This window comes from Pan troglodytes, chromosome 23 (genome assembly GCF_028858775.2).
Source record: "Pan troglodytes isolate AG18354 chromosome 23, NHGRI_mPanTro3-v2.0_pri, whole genome shotgun sequence".
Lineage (NCBI taxonomy): Eukaryota > Metazoa > Chordata > Mammalia > Primates > Hominidae > Pan > Pan troglodytes.
Genome location: NC_086016.1, coordinates 30,097,083 through 30,113,743, shown reverse-complemented (window position 1 = coordinate 30,113,743; position 16,661 = coordinate 30,097,083).

Genomic DNA, 16,661 nt, shown 5'->3' with positions numbered 1-16,661 from the left:
CCATATTTTATTTGGGTTATTATTGAGTTATGGGAGTTTAAGTATTAAAAATACAAATCCCTTATCAAACGTAAATCTTTCCTCCCACTCTGTAGGTTATCTTTTCATTTTCTTGATGGATTATTTTGAAGCAAAGGAGTTTTTAATTAGATAAAGTCCAATTCGGTTTTTCTTCTGTTGCTTGTGCTTTTGGTATCATATCTCAGAAACCAACATTGTGACCACCAGGTCACAGTGATTTATGCCTACATTTTAAGAGTTTTATAGTTTTGGCTAACATCGTCTGTAATCCATTTTTAGTTAATTTTTGAATATGGTGTGAGGTAGGGTGCCCAAAGTCATTCTTCTGCATCCTTGTTTTGGCACCCATTTTGAAAATCAACTGACTATAGATATATGGGTTTATTTCTGGATTCTCAATTGAACTCCATTGGTCCATATGTCTATCTTTATGACAGTATCACCCTGTCTTCCTTACTATAACTTTGTAGTAAGCTTTGAAATCAGGATGTGTGAGACCCCCAAGGTTCTTTCTCAACATTGTTTTGGCTATTCTGGGCCCTTTGAATTTCCATGTGAATTTTAAGAATAGCTTGTCAATTTGTGAAAAGAAGCCAGCTGCAATTTTGCTATTGAATCTTAGATCAATTTACAGAGTACTGTCATCTCAATAATGAATCTTCTGATCCATGAACGTAGAATGTCTTTCCATTCATTTAGGTTTCATTTCTTTGTACTTTTGCAAATTTTTATAATACAATGGTGGAGCAAAACACATTTACTTCTGGTACCTTAGTGGTTTCTTCTGCTTTTTAAAAATTAAACCTGGGCCAGGCACGGTGGCTTACGCCTGTAATCCCAGCACTTTGGGAGGCTGAGGCGGGCAGATCACGAGGTCAGGAGATTGAGATCATCCTGGCTAACATGGTAAAACCCCATCTCTACTAAAAATACAAAAAATTAGCCGGGCGTGGTGGCAGGCGCCTGTAGTCCCAGCTACTTGGGAGGCTGAGGCAGGAGAATGGTGTGAACCCGGGAGGCAGAGCTTGCAGTGAGCCGAGATCGTGCCACTGCACTCCAGCCTGGGTGACAGAGCAAGACTCTGTCTCCAAAAAAAAAAAAAAAAAAAAAATTAAACTTGTTCTTGCCACACAGTTTTGAGTACTGCAGTTTTATAGTACATTCTAATATCTTATAGGACAAGTCCTCATGCTGCTGCTTCAAGATTTTGAAGGTTCTTTTTTTTTTTTGAGATGGAGTCTCACTCTGTCACCCAGACTGGGGTGTAGTGGCACGATCTCGGCTCACTACAACCTCCTCTGCCTCCTGGGTTCAAGCAACTCCCTGCCTCAGCCTCCCGAGTAGCTGGGATTACAGGCACCTGCCACCAGGCCCAGGTAATTTTTGTATTTTTAGTAGAGACGAGGTTTCACCATCTTGGCCAGGCTCATCTTAAACTCCTGACCTCATAATCCACCCGCCTTGGCCTCCCAAAGTGGTGGGATTACAGGCATGAGCCACCGTGCCCGGCCAGTTCTTCCTTCTTAATGAACTTCAAAATAAATGTGTTAAGCTAAAAATCCTATTTAATTTTTTAAAATTTCAATTTTTTTTTTTTTTGAGACAGAGTCTCGCCCTGTCACCTAAGCTGAAGTGCAATGGTACAATATGGCTCACTGCAGCCTCAACTCCTCCACTTACAAACGATCCTCCCACCTCAGCCTCCTGTGTAGCTGGGACTACAGGTGTGCACTACCATATCCAACTAATTTTTTAATTTTTTTTTGTAGAGATAGGGTCTCACTACGTTTCCCAGGCTGGTCTCACACTCCTGGGCTTCAGCAATCTTCCCACTTTGGCCTCGAAATAAACTCTTAAACTTCCAAATAGTCCTGTTTTTATTTTTGTTGGAATTGCATTAAGTATAAATGTTATTTAAGGAAAGTTTGATGATACTGTCTTCTTATTCAAGTATGTCTCTCCAATTTATTCAAATGTTTCTCATTTCCTTTATTAAAATTTTATGTTTTTCAAATAGATCCTTGTATATTTCTTATTAAATGTATTCCTAGGTATTTTATAGTTTTGTTGTTATTTAAAAGGGATATTTTCCCCATTGTATTTTCTAAACTGATATTTCTAGCATACAGAAAAACTAATTAAAATATTTGCTTATATTTGGCTATATTCTTGCTTTTTCTATTCATTTGGATTTTCAAAATACCCATAAAATATTTGTGTTTAATCTGTTGCAATATGACCTAAGCAAGTGGTGAGATAAAGCATAGAAGGAGACAATATGCTGAGTAGGAGGTTAAAAACTGTATCATAATGTCAGGCCAACACTTAAGAGTGTTTATGAAAATAACCTTTGCTCCATGAGAATGTATGAGAGACTCAGAGAAGTAAATAACTGTGGTCAAAGAGGGGCATATTGCTGAAAGCAATTTAGTGAATATAATTGTGAATGGTTTAACAGATACTGTGACATTATAAACTAATGCTGCAGTAATTAATGTTATTTTGAGTATTTTAATTTTCAAATGCAAAGCCAAAATTCTAGTATTGAAAGTTTACAGCATGCTATGCTCTTGTTTGGGAAGAAAATATAAATTCTCCTGATGCTAATATACACATCTAAGGCAGTTTTATTTTAAAAAATAAGCTTCCAGGTCAGGCACGGTGGCTCACGCCTATAGTCCTAGCACTTTGGGAAGCCAAGGTGGGCAAATCGCCTGAGGTGAGGAGTTTGAGACCAGCCTGGCCAACATGGTGAAACCTCATCTCTACTAAAAATACAAAACAATTAGCCGGGCATGGTGGTATGTGCCTATAGTCCCAGCTACTTGGGAGGCTGAGGCAAGAGAATCACTTGAATCCAGGAGGTGGAGGTTGCAGTGAGCCGAGATTGTGCCACTGTACTCTAGCCTGGGCAACAGAGTGAGACTCTGTCTCAAATAATAATAATAATAAGCTTCTGGATAGTACTGAGTTTTGTTTTGGAAGGTTTTATTGTTGCTGAACTAGATAGGGTGACTCTAAAGTTCATTTGGAAACACAAAATGTAGAAATATCTATAAAAACTCTCAAAGGGAAAAATAACTATAACAGGGGGATTAGTCATACCAAACAGTAAAAGCCTCAATTAAGAAAGCTGGTACTAGCACGTAATAGGCAGACCAATGAAATGAAAGAATAGAAACAGATTCTGATAAACAAAGTTAATATAGGGTAAAGATGGTATATCAAATCACTATTCTAGGATTTGGACAACTCACTACTTTAGAACAATAATAAAGCTGGATCTATATCTTACACTATACATCAAAATCTATTCCATATGAACCAAGAGTTCAATGTAAAAATAAAATAATAAAGACACTAGAAGGAAATGGAGCAAAGTTCTTTAATAACTTTAGGCTGGGAATGGCCTTTTTAACTGACCTCAAAATCCACAAACCATACAAGAAAAGATATTTAACATAAGAAAAATAAAAATAGGCTGGGTACAGTGGTACGTGCCTGTAATCTCAGCACTTTGGGAGGCCGAGGAAGGAGGATCCCCTGAGCCCAGGAGTTCGTGACCAACCTGGGCAACATGGTGAGACCTCATCTCTACAAAAAAATTAAAAAATTAGCTGGGTCTGGTAGCGTACACCTGTAGTTACAGCTACTTGGGAGGCTGAAGTGGGAGGATGGCTTGAGCCTGGGAGGTGGAGGTTCCAACAAGCTGTGATCGTGTCACTGCACTCCAGCTTACACAACAGAGTGAGACCCTAACTCAAAAGAAAAAAATACAGAAAAATAAAACACTCAACGATAACAAATGACAAAGTGGGAAAAATATTTGCAACTCATATCGCAAAGGACAAATCTTCCTAGTATATAGAACTGACCAAAGGTTAAAACTAAAATAAGATTTTGGTCAAAATCTAAAATCTTGATAACATGTTGGCAATGCTGAGGGGAAATAGGCATTCTCAGACATCACCGGTTAACAGTGTAAATGGCTACAAACCCTGTTGATGGCAATCTGTCAATACCCTTCAAAATTACACATGTACCTTCCATTTTACTAGGCAATACTAATTCTTAGAATGTATCCTATAGATGTAGTATACATACACGAGATAATAAACATAATGATTCTGCCTTGCAGCATCCTTTGTAATAGAAAAAAAGTAAACAATCTTATATCCACTATAAGGTTAGTTACATAAAAAAATATGCACTCAGTGAAATATACTCTAGACCGTTAATTTTAAAAAAATCTTAACTCCCTACTCCCCTGAAAGAAAACCCACAGAGAGGCTGATTTTCATGTACTGATATGTAAAAATCTCTCAGATATCAGAAGTGAAGGAAACAAATCATGGAATGGTGTGTAGAGCAGGCATCTGCGTAAAAGGGGGAAGGGGAAGAATGTTCACTTCTACTTGCATGTATATGCATTAAACAAAATCTTGATAGCATACTCAACAACAATAGTAGTCTCTTTTGTGGGATGAGGTAGGACATAGACAGCAATAGAAGTAGAATAGACTAGAAAAAGAATAGATAGGCCAATGGATAAATGCATCTGTAATTTTGTTAGATATTGTGAAATTCCTCTAGATAAAGACTGTGACATTTTGCACATAAGCAAACTCAAAACACAACTGACAAAGTGGGAAAAATATTTGCCACTAATATCAAAAGGGACAGACCTCCCTAACAGATGTATATCCACCAGTAATGTATGATAGAGCCTCTTTCTCCACTGCATCTCCAACAGTGCTGTGAACTTTTCAATTTTTGCTAAGCTATATGTAAGAAATATCATAGTGTGGCTTTTGACTGTTTTAAAATTTAGGTTTATTTCCAATCAAACAGTGATAGAAAGAAAAAACTCGGGTTTACTGAGGTATAATTTACATACAATACATTCACCTTTTTGGGGTGTATAGTCCAACGAGTTTCAGTAAACACATATTCATGTAACCACCACCACAGCCAAGACACAGAACATGTTCAGCAACCCATTTGCCTCATGTCCTGTCTCACTATTTCTGGTCCCTGTCAACCACTGATTTCTGGCCTATTGCCTTTTTCAGAATGTCATCTTTCACATAACATTATATTGGCATCAGCAATTGCTGAGTAGTATTTCACTGCATGATATCATAGTGTAGCTTTAATTTGAACTTCCTTATGAGTGGGATTGAGCATTTTTTCATATGTTCGAATGCCATTTGTCTCTTTCTGTGAACTGAATGTTCAAGTTTCTGAGTTTTTATCCTTCTCACATTGTGAGAGCTCCTTGTATGTTACTGCACGTTACTGAGATTAAGAGTATTGTATGTTATTGTATGTTACTGAGATTATCTTCTTGTGACACAAATAAGTCAGGCACAGAAAGACAAATGGCAAATGCTTTACGTTTACTCCTTAAAGTATTTGGATACAAATGTTCTTTAATGTTTGTGTAGTCACATTAACCTTTTCTTTAATGTGTTAGATTGAGTCAGAGTTAGAAAGGCTTTTGATCTGGGCAATGAGTTTTTAGATAGGACCTCAAAAGCACAGGCAACAAAAGCAAAAATAAACAAGTGGGGTTACATTAAACTAAATAACTTCTGCACAGCAAATGAAACAATCAGCAGAGTGGAGACAAGCTATACGAGAAAACGTGTGCAAACCATACATCTGACAAGGAGTTAATATCAAAAAGTATATGAAGAACTCAATAGCAAGAAAACAATCCAATTTAAAAATGGGCAAAAGGCCAGGCACAGTGACTCACATTCATGCCTGTAATCCTAGCACTTTGGGAAGTTGAGATGAGAGGACTGATTGAGCCAGGAGTTCAACAACAGCATGGGCAACATAGCAAGACTACAAAACATTTTTTAAAAAGCCAGGCCTGGTACAGACCTGTGGTCCCAGCTACTTGGGAGCCTGAGGCAGGAGGATTACTTGAGCCTGGGAGGTTTAGGTTGCAGTGAGCTGTGATCACACCACTGCGCTCCAGCCCAGGTGACAGAGAGAGATCCTGTCTTTTAAAAAAATGGGCAAAGGACCTGAATAAAAAACATTTCTCAAAAGAAGACATACAAATGGCTAACAGGTATATTAAAAAATGCTCAGCATTATTAATCATCAGGGAAAAACAAATTAAAACTGCAATGAGCCATTACCTCACACCTGTTAGAATGGCTATTACTTAAAAGATGAACAATAAGTGCTGGAGAGGATGTGGAGAAAGGGGAACCCTTGCACACTGCTGGCGGGAATGTAAATTAGTACAGCCTTTATGGAAAACAGTACAGAGGTTCCACAAAAAAATTAAAAATGGAGCTACCATATGATCTAGCAATCCTATTACTGGGTATACATCCCAAGGAAGTGAAATCAGTATGTCAAAGAGTCATCTGCACTCCCATGCTCATTGTATCACTATTCACAACAGCCAAGATACGGAATCAACCTAAGTGTCTATCAATAGACAAAAATGGATAGAGAAAATGTGGTATATATACACAAAAGAATACTATTCAGCCATTTATGTGACAACGTCAGTGGAATAAGCTAGGCAGAAAAAGACAAATACTGCATGATATTACCAATATGTGGAATTAAAAAAAGTTAAACTCATAAAAGCAGAGAGTAAGATTATCAGGGGCTGGAGGTGTGGACTGGGGAGATGCTGGTCAAGTGATACAAAATTTCAGTTAGAAAGAATAAATTCAAGAGATCTAGTGTGCAACATGCTGACTGTAGTTAATAACAATGTATACTTGAATATTGCTAAAAGAGATTTTAAGTGTTCCCACCGCAAATAAATGATGAATATGTGTTTTTTAAAGGTTTTTGACACTCCCTGGCTATAAAGGATTCTCCCATTTTTTTCCTTCTAGTTCTTATATGGTTTCATTTTTTATATTATCTCTCTGACCTCCTTGAATTTATTTTGGCATACAATATGAGGTTTACGTTCAATCTTTTTTCAAATTGCTATTCAGTGATCTCAATACTACTTATTAAAAGTCCATTTTCCTCCAGTGATTTGAGATGGCCATATCTACATGCCAAATTTCCATTAGTATGTGGTTAATTTTTGGAATTTCTATTCCGTTTCGTTGATTTGTCTGTAATGTGACATTACTCTCTTCTAGTTGTGGAGGCTTTTATAGTATGTCTTAACATCTGCTAGGGCTAGCCACACTTCACCCATTATTGTTGTTTTTCAGTGATTTCTTGGTTATTCTTCCTTATTTATACATGCCTTTATAATTAAGCTTTCTATCTCCTGGAAAAAAAAGGTGGTATTTTTACTGGGACTATGTTTATTTTTTAACATGGGGAGAAAATGACATTTTTTGTGGTAACGAAACATCCTTTTCAAGAACACTATCTTTCCATTTGTTCAAGTCTACATTTATGTATTTTTCAGGAATGGTACAAGGTTATTTTTATATAACTTTAAAGTACGTGCATTAACTCCATTCCTAGGTATTTCCTTCTATTAGTATTAAAAATTATTTATTTAGTACTTAACTTACATACTTATCATTTATTTTTGGTGAGTAAAATCTACTATTTTAGCAATATTCAAGTATACATTGTTTTTAACTACAGCTACCATGTTGTACAACAGAGCTCTTGAGTTTATTCTAATTGAAATTGTATCTTCTAGGTACTCACTATATATACATGTAGGTTATAGATTTTTGTGTATTCATTTGAAGAAAACATACTTTCAATTGCACAATCTATAGTAGTTTGATCTCAAACTAGGTTAAAAATTGTTGGATTCAAAAGCATTTTACATTTCAGTTCAAAGCAAATTTAGAGATTTGGTCTTATTCTCTGTAGAAAGTATTCATATCACAAAATTCAGTCACACTAACTACATTCTATTAATAATTTTAGGAAGAGGCAAAGGCCAAAATAAACCTAAATGATAAAACTAGAAATTTTTTCTTCAAGGTGATCTTTTGAGGTTAAAATTAATGCAGGATAGAGGAGAACCTTTACATCAGTATCTGGAAAAAGAACTTTAGAAGCAAGCATGTTAATACTGTCACTTTGAAAATACATGAAAGGGACTTAAAATTAGTGGAAAAGAGCACTCAATGTTTCTTATATATGACTAAGCTACTAATAAGGATATGTGAATTAAGATCTGTCTTAAGGTAAACTGATGCGGGAAGCTTAAAGGTTATACAATCAACCTCAAAACATTTTCATCTATTAATATTAGTCTTGCTATAGACCAGTCACAGAAATAAAGACGTAGAAATCCAATGGAAAATATTAAAACACGTGAAAGGATAAAGAATACATGTCATAAGTTCATTGTTCATGTATACAATAGCAACACCTTTACTATGTATCCAGTTTTGTAAAATAGAACATATTTTCATTGGCTATGATTTTGTATAACCAACGACAAAAGATTAGTTTTTTCCTCTTCCCCCACCCTGTTTTTTGTTTAACGTAGTAGCTGTGCTATCAAGGTACACTGGTGTTGCAATACAGGCTTAATGATTATTTATTGACTGCCTCCTAACCACTTTGCATAACTTAATGACAAATCTTTCAAATTTTTGACACTGTTTCAAAATAGCATATATCCTGGAACCTCTCAGTGCTACTCCTTAAGCTTATGAGAAGTGAATGTTAAGAAAAACTAGCAGAGAAACCAGAAAACTTTATTTATTATGAATGGCAAGGAAAGAACTTAAAAGTCACTGTGCTACTCCAGTTTGCCAAAATATTCCCTCTAGCACCAAGTCTTATCTCTAACAGATAATATGTGAGAAGACTCTACACAAGTGAAAACAGAAAATGCAATTACATTTTATTGCAAGAAATTTGGAAAACGTATTTTTAACAAAGTTAGCTATTCAAAAGTGTTACCTTAGGCTGTCTCTTAATAGCTCCTTTTCACAAGTGTGAAATTTAATGAAGGCAACAGCATTTACAAGCAAGACCAAAATGGTATCTTAATTACTAGCTGCATTTTCTTAGGCAACAAGAGATTAAATGGAAAGAGAAATTAGTTTTACAAATAGCATCATACATCTTTATGTTACACCCCCCTCCATCAAGTCACAGATGGTTATGTATTTTGAACTTCCTAATATTGTAGGCAATTTTCTTTTCCTTGGGCACACCCAAATCCATCACTACTCTAAACTATATATTATTTTAAAATCATTTACAAGGACTAAAGCTGTTTATCATAAACGATTTAACATTTACTGACCACATGAAATGGGCTTTTCTGGTATTCAGCTCTACATGGATGTGAAACCTAAGACTTGTTGAAACGTACTGGCACTCTATGTTTGCAGTGTTTGCATCACACAGTTTGGAGGAATACCTTGACTTGATCTAACTAACTCTAATACAGGGTTCCTGATCCAGTTACTACAGCCAAATCTAACAGCCAAAGCCCGGGGTAGTCATGGCTAATGTTACTGCTACCTGTCATGTAATTCACATGTTCAAATAGGGACCTGTGAGGACCACTGTCCTCATATGAGTATCTATAAAACTGCATGCATCAAAAAGAACCAAGTGACTTTGTTTCTAATCGTGGCTGAGTAGCCACTATCAGAATAATAATTCCACAAATAACAACTATAAACCCTCAATGAAATAGGAAAACAAAAAACGAAAAACAAAAACCAAAACTACCTAAAGGCACTGGAGAGCAATCAAAGGAGGAAGATTTTGCAGGAGAGGGGGCGGAGTTGAGCACTGGAATAAATTCCATTTTCTTCTTTGGGCAGACTCCAATCCATGCCATGCATAGATGTTAAAACTCGGTTTTAAAATCCATAGTTTGACTTTCTTGTCCCAGAGGACAGATTTCAGGGCAAACACAGTAGCTAGTTAGGAGGAAAATGCTATTAAGGTAAGAGTCACAGTGGAGTATTCCCAAATTGTATTTGTAAACACTGAAGGGCTGTCTCCAAGTAGCCTAGGTAAGGCTAAACGAACTGAACTAAAGTTTCAGCTGCTGCCTACCATAGAGGGAATAAGAGGTTCCAGTTCCTCCAACCTAATGACTTAATTTTTTTTTTGGGACAGAGTTTCGCTCTTGTTGCCCAGGCTGGAGTGCAATGGCGCCATCTTGGCTCACCACAACCTCTGCCTCCCAGGTTCAAGCAACCCTCCTTCATCAGCCTTTCAAGTAGCTGGGATTACAGGTATGTGCCACCATGCCCGGCTAATTTTGTGTTTTTAGTAGAGACGGCTGGTCTCGAACTCACGATCTCAGGTGATCCACCCACCTCGGCCTCACAAAGTGTTTGGATTACAGGCGTGAGCCACCATGCCCTGCCGACTTAATTTTTTTAAAATGGAAAAGTATCAGTACTCTTAGGAAGAAGATAACACAATCCAAAGTCTTTACAATGCTTCATTCAGAGTATCTAGGATACAATCCAAAAGTATGCCACATAAATAGATAACAGGGAAGTGCGAGCCATGCTCAAGAAACTTTGAGTGGATACTTACCCTGGGAGGACCCCAGATGTTGAAATTAACATACAAGGAATTTAAGCAGCTAATACAACTATGTTCAAGGACATAAAAGAGAACATACTTATGAGGAAGGAAAAGATTTAAAAATCTCAGCAGAGAAATATGCACTATATAAAAAGACTAAATGGACATTTCAGATTAGAAAATTATAATATCTGAATAAAAAACCACTGGGTTGGTTTAGTGCAGTTTGAAGATAGACAATATGTGAACAAGAAGAGAGAGCAATAGAAATTAGCCAACTTCAGAAAGAAAAAAATACATCAAAAGATGAACAGAGCCTCAGGGACTTGATGCAACTATAAACAAAACAAAAACAAAAACAAAAACAAAAAGTATCACAAATCTGGAGTTCCAGAAAGAGAAGAGAAAGGGCGGTAGAAAAAAAATTTGAAGAAATGAATAATGGCCAAAAACTGACTGAGAATGGTGAACAACATAAACTTGTAAGCTCAGTGAACCCCAAGAAAGATAAATATAAAGAAAACTTTGCCTGGGCACATCATATGCCTGGACCAAGGTGATAAAGCAAGAATTAAAGAGAACAATCCTTAAAGCAGCTGGAGGAAACACACACACACACACACACACACACACACACACGCATGCACACACACACACACACGCTCTCTCTTTAACATACGGGGAAGAATGGATGATTCAAAATGTCTTCAGATTTTTATCAGAAACAATAAAGCCAGAAGACAATGAAACATCTTTAAAGTTCTATGGGAATTTAAAAAATTAAACCAGAATTTTACATCCAGTAAAAATATTCTCCAAGAGTTAAGGTAAAATAAAGATATTTTCAAATAAAAGAAAACCAAGAAAATTTATTGTCAGTAGACCTGCATTACAAGAAATGTTAAAGGAGGCTGGGCGCAGTGGCTCACCGCTGTAATCCCAGCACTTTGGGAGGCCGAGGCAGGTGGATCACGAGGTCAAGAGATCGAGACCATCCTCACCAACATGGTGAAACCCCATCTCTGCTAAAAATACAAAAATTAGCTGGGTGTGGTGGCATGCGCCTGTAGTCCCAGCTACTTGGGAGGCTGAGGTTCGAGAATAGCTTGAACCTGGGAGGTGGAGGTTGCAGTGAGCCAAGATCATGTCACTGCACTCCAGCCTGGTGACTGAGCGAGACCCTGTCTCAAAAATTAAAAAAAAAAAAAAAGAGAAATGCTAAAGGAAGGTCTTTAAGCAGAAAGCAGAGGATACTAGATAGAAACACAGAACTTCACAAAGAAATGAAGAGGACAATAAATGGTAAATACAAGGATAAATATAAAACATTATTACTTCCCACTAATTTCATTAGCATACTTATGACTATAAAAGCAAAAGTTATAACATTGTATAATGGGGGTTGAGCACATTTCTAGGTCTATTATTCCATTAAGGACAGGGGAATGGAATAAATGGGCCTGTATGGCTAAAAGTTTCTTATATTTCATGTGCTGTGATACATAAATCTTAAGTCTAAGTAGATTATGAAGAAGTTCATACATCTTAATTCCTAGAGCAACCACTTTAAAAAAACACAGAAGAATAACAAGCAGAAACAGAAAAGCAGAAGAACAAAAAACAAAGGAGATAAACAATGATGACCAAAAAAGCAACTAAATAAAACTGTACCAATAATTCCATAAACTGTTAGTGGACTAAACACTCCAAAAGGCGGATATTTGTCAGAATCAATTTTTATTTTTAAAAAAGGCTGGGCATGGTGGCTCATGCCCGTAATCCCAATACTTTGGGAGACCTGGATGGGAGGATTGCTTGGGGCCAGGAGTTTGAGACCAGCCTGGGCAGCATAGTGAGACTCCATCTTTACAAAAAAAAAAAGTAAAAAGTAAAAATACTAGCTGGATATGGTGGCTTGTGCCTGTAGTCCCAGCTATTCAAGAGGCTGAGGTGGGAGGATTGCTTGAGACCAGGAGTGGGAGGCTTATAGTGAGCTATATAACTGTGCCACTGCATTCCAGCCTGGGTGACACAGACTCCAACTCAAAAAAAAAAAAAAAAAAAACCAGAAAGACCCTATCCATCAAGATGATATCTGTGAGAGATGCTCTTTAAATAAGGACAGGATGTAAATGAACAGAAAGGTTACTATCCAAAAGAACAAAAGTATGAACGAGATGAGTGAAGTAGCTATATTAAAATCAGATAATGAAGACCTCAAGACAAAAAATGTTACCAGAGATAAAAACATTTCATAATAGGTTCAATGCATGAGGAAGATGTAGCAATCATAAATGTGTATATTGTAATAACAATTGGAAATTGAAATAAAATATCACTTACGATAGCATCCAAAATCATAAAATGCTAGGAACAAATATGTTTCAGACCTTTATAATAAAAAGTATAAAACACTGCCAAGAGATATCAAAGAAGACTTGACAATTGGAGATATGTTAGTGGATTGGAAATCTCAATATTGTGAAGAGGTCAATTCCCCCCAAATTAATTAACAGATTCAATGCAATCCCACTCAAAAGTCCAGCAGGATTGTTTTGTAGAAATTAACAAGCTCTAAAATGCATATAAAAATGGACAGCCAAATAATTTTGAAAAATAACCAAAAGAGAGGACTGATTTCAAGACTTATTATAAACTCTCCCCCTACCACCCCCTGCCAACCCCAGAGGGTCTCGCTCTGTCGCCCAGGCTGAAGTGCAGTGACAGGATCATGGTTCACTGCAGCTTTGACCTCCCAGGCTCAAGCAATCCTCCCATCTCAGCCTCCGGAGTACCTGGGATCACAGGTGTGTGCCATCACACCCAGCTAATCATTTTATTTTTCACAGAGATAGGGTCTCCCTACGTTGCCCAGGCTGGTCTTGAGCTCCTGGGCTTAAGCAATCATCATGCCTGGGGCTCCCAAAGTGCTGAGATTACAGGCCTGAGTGACTGCACCTGGCCAAGACTTACTATAAACTTAGAGTAAGCAAAGCTGTCTTCTTGGTTTAAGAATATATACATATATTCCACTAAACAACTGAATATGCCTATACAAAACAAAATGACCACATCCTTTACCTCAGATCACAGATAAAAATTAACTTGAAAGGGATTGAAGATCTAAATAAAACAAGTAAACTACAAAACTTCTAGAAGAAAACGTAAGAGAAAAATCCTTGCAACTCTGAGGTAGGAAAAGATTTCTTAGAAGACAAAAGACATGAACTATAACTAGATCTAATAAGATCTAAAAAACTGATAAACTGGAATTAATCAAAACTAAATTTTTTTCTTTAAAAAACACCATTAAGTAAACATATATCTAACAATAAACTCATATCCAGAATATATATATATATTTTTTTCTTTTGAGACGGAGTCTTGCTCCGTAACCCAGGCTGGAGTGCAGTGGCACAATCTCGGCTCACTGCAAGCTCTGCTTCCCGGATTCACGCCATTCTCCTGCCTCAGCCTCCCCAGTAGCTGGGACTATAGGCGCCCGCCACTACACCCGGCTAATTTTTTGTGTTTTTAGTAGAGACAGGGTTTCACCGCGTTAGCCAGGATAGTCTCGATCTCCTGACCTCGTGATCCGCCCGCCTCGGCCTCCCAAAGTGCTGGGATTACAGGCATGAGCCACCGCGCCTAGCCTCCAGAATATATTTTTTAAAAAAACTCTTATAGCTCAATTCAAGAAGACAAATAACCCAATTTTAAAAATGAGAGATTTGCACATATGAAGATATATGAATGGCCAACAAGCACATTAGTCATCAGAGAAATTTAAATTAAAACCACAATGAGATACCATTACCCATCAAGCAAAATGGTTAAAGCTGTTAAGATTGAGAGCAGCAAAGTTGATGAGTTTTTATGGAGTAAACAGAACTCTCATACATTTCTAGTAGGAGCATAAAATGACACAACCACTTTTGAAAACTATTTGGCAGTTTCTTATTACCAGCAATTTCATATCTAGGTATATACAAGAGAAATGAGCACAAATGCCAATAAAAGACAAATAGCACGATTTGTAATAGTCAAAAACTGGAAACAACTCAAATGACTTTTATTTTTATTTTTTTGAGACAGGGTCTTGCTCTGTTGCCCAGGCTGGAGTGCACTGGTAAAAACATAGCTCACTGCAGACTTGACCTCCTGGGCTCAAGCAATCCTTCTGCTTCAGCCTCCTGAGTAGCTGGGACTACAGAGGCATGCCACCACACCTGGCTAATTTTTAAATTTTTTGTAGAGATGAGTTCTCGCCATGTTGTCCAAGCAGGTCTCAAACTCCTGGGCTCAAGCAATCCGCCAGCCTAGGCCTCCGAAAGTGATGGGATAACACTTTACTGTTAAAAGTCATCTAAGGCCTGACACAGTGGCTCACACCTGTAATCGCAGCACTTTGGGAGGCTGAGGTGGGTGGGATCACCTGAAGTCAGGAGTTTGAGACCAGCCTGGCCAACATTTCAAACCCTGTCTCTACTAAAAATACAAAAAAGCTAGCCGGGCATGGTGGTGTGCACGTTATCCCAACTATTCGGGCAGCTAAGGCAGGAGAATGCCTTGAACTCGGGAGGAGGAGGTTGCAGTGAGCCAAGATCGTGCCACTGCACTCCAGCCTGCGTGACGGAGCAAGACTCCATCTCAAAAAAAAAAAAAAAAGCCAAGCGTGGTGGCAGCTCATGCCTGTAATCCCAACACTTTGGGAGGCCGAGGCAGGTGGATCACCTGAGGTCAGTTCAAGATCAGCCTGACCAACATGGAGAAACTCCGTCACTACTAAAAATACAAAAAAGCTAGCCGGGCATGGTGGTGTGCACGTTATCCCAGCTACTCGGGCAGCTAAGGCAGGAGAATGCCTTGAACTCGGGAGGAGGAGGTTGCAGTGAGCCAAGATTGTGCCACTGCACTCCAGCCTGCGTGACGGAGCAAGACTCCATCTCAAAAAAAAAAAAAAAAAGCCAAGCGTGGTGGCGGCTCATGCCTGTAATCCCAACACTTTGGGAGGCCGAGGCAGGTGGATCACCTGAGGTCAGGAGTTCAAGATCAGCCTGACCAACATGGAGAAACTCCGTCACTACTAAAAATACAAAATTAGCCAGGCGGGTGGTGCATGCCTATAATCCCAGCTACTCAGGAGGCTGAGGCAGGAGAATTGCTTGAATCTGGGAGGCAGAGGTTGCGGTGAGCCGAGATCACGCCATTGCACTCCAGTCTGGGCAACAAGAACAAAACTCCCTCTCGGAAAGAAAAAAAAAAAAGAAGTCATTTGAGGTCAGGCCACCACGCCTCACGGTGATAGTACCACATGGAATAGTAGTATATTCCAATAATGGGATGCTCGATAGCAATGAGAATGAATAAACTATTGCAGATGAATCTCATGTAGTGCTGAGCAGAAAAAAGCCAGTTGTTAAATGTTTATCTTAACATTCCATTTATTTAAGAGTGTAAAATAAGGAAAAACCAATCTACCATGTAATAAGATAAAACACTGATTAACTTTGGGTGGTAAATACTGGGAAGGCCTAAAAGAAGTAGATCTGGGGTTCTGATAATGTTTTATTTATTTATCGAGGTATGATTACATGAGTGCTTTTACTATTGGAAATGTACCAAGCATATAATTTTTGTGCTTTTCTGTATGCATGTTATATTTCTGTAAAAACTAGAGAGAGAAGATTGTATTGCCTACGAAGGACTAGGTATTAGATTATTTCAATGAGAGCCAGAAGACAGGACAACGGTATCTTAAACATGCCAAGAGAAAACAAATCTCAACTTAGAATTCTGTATCAAAGCACTTTTGTAAGAATAAGGACAAAATAGAGACATTTTCAGACAAAAAGATCCCATAATTTACCACCAAAAGCCCTTTGTGCAAACTCAAAAGTTTAAACCCATTAAACTTTTGAATACAAATTTCAAATAAAATTAACTAAGATGTAAGGGCTGAGATGTAAAAGGGAATGGTAAGCAAATCTAAATATTTATTGTATAAAACAGAAAATAAATGTCTAATTTGTTGTATGATACAACATCTCTGATACAGAGATGCCTGATTTCTAAGAGAAAAACAGGATGGGGCCAATATATAGTCCAGTATATTGTTCAAATTGTTGTTCAAGGTTAGAGCATTCTAAGGTCTTTGCATT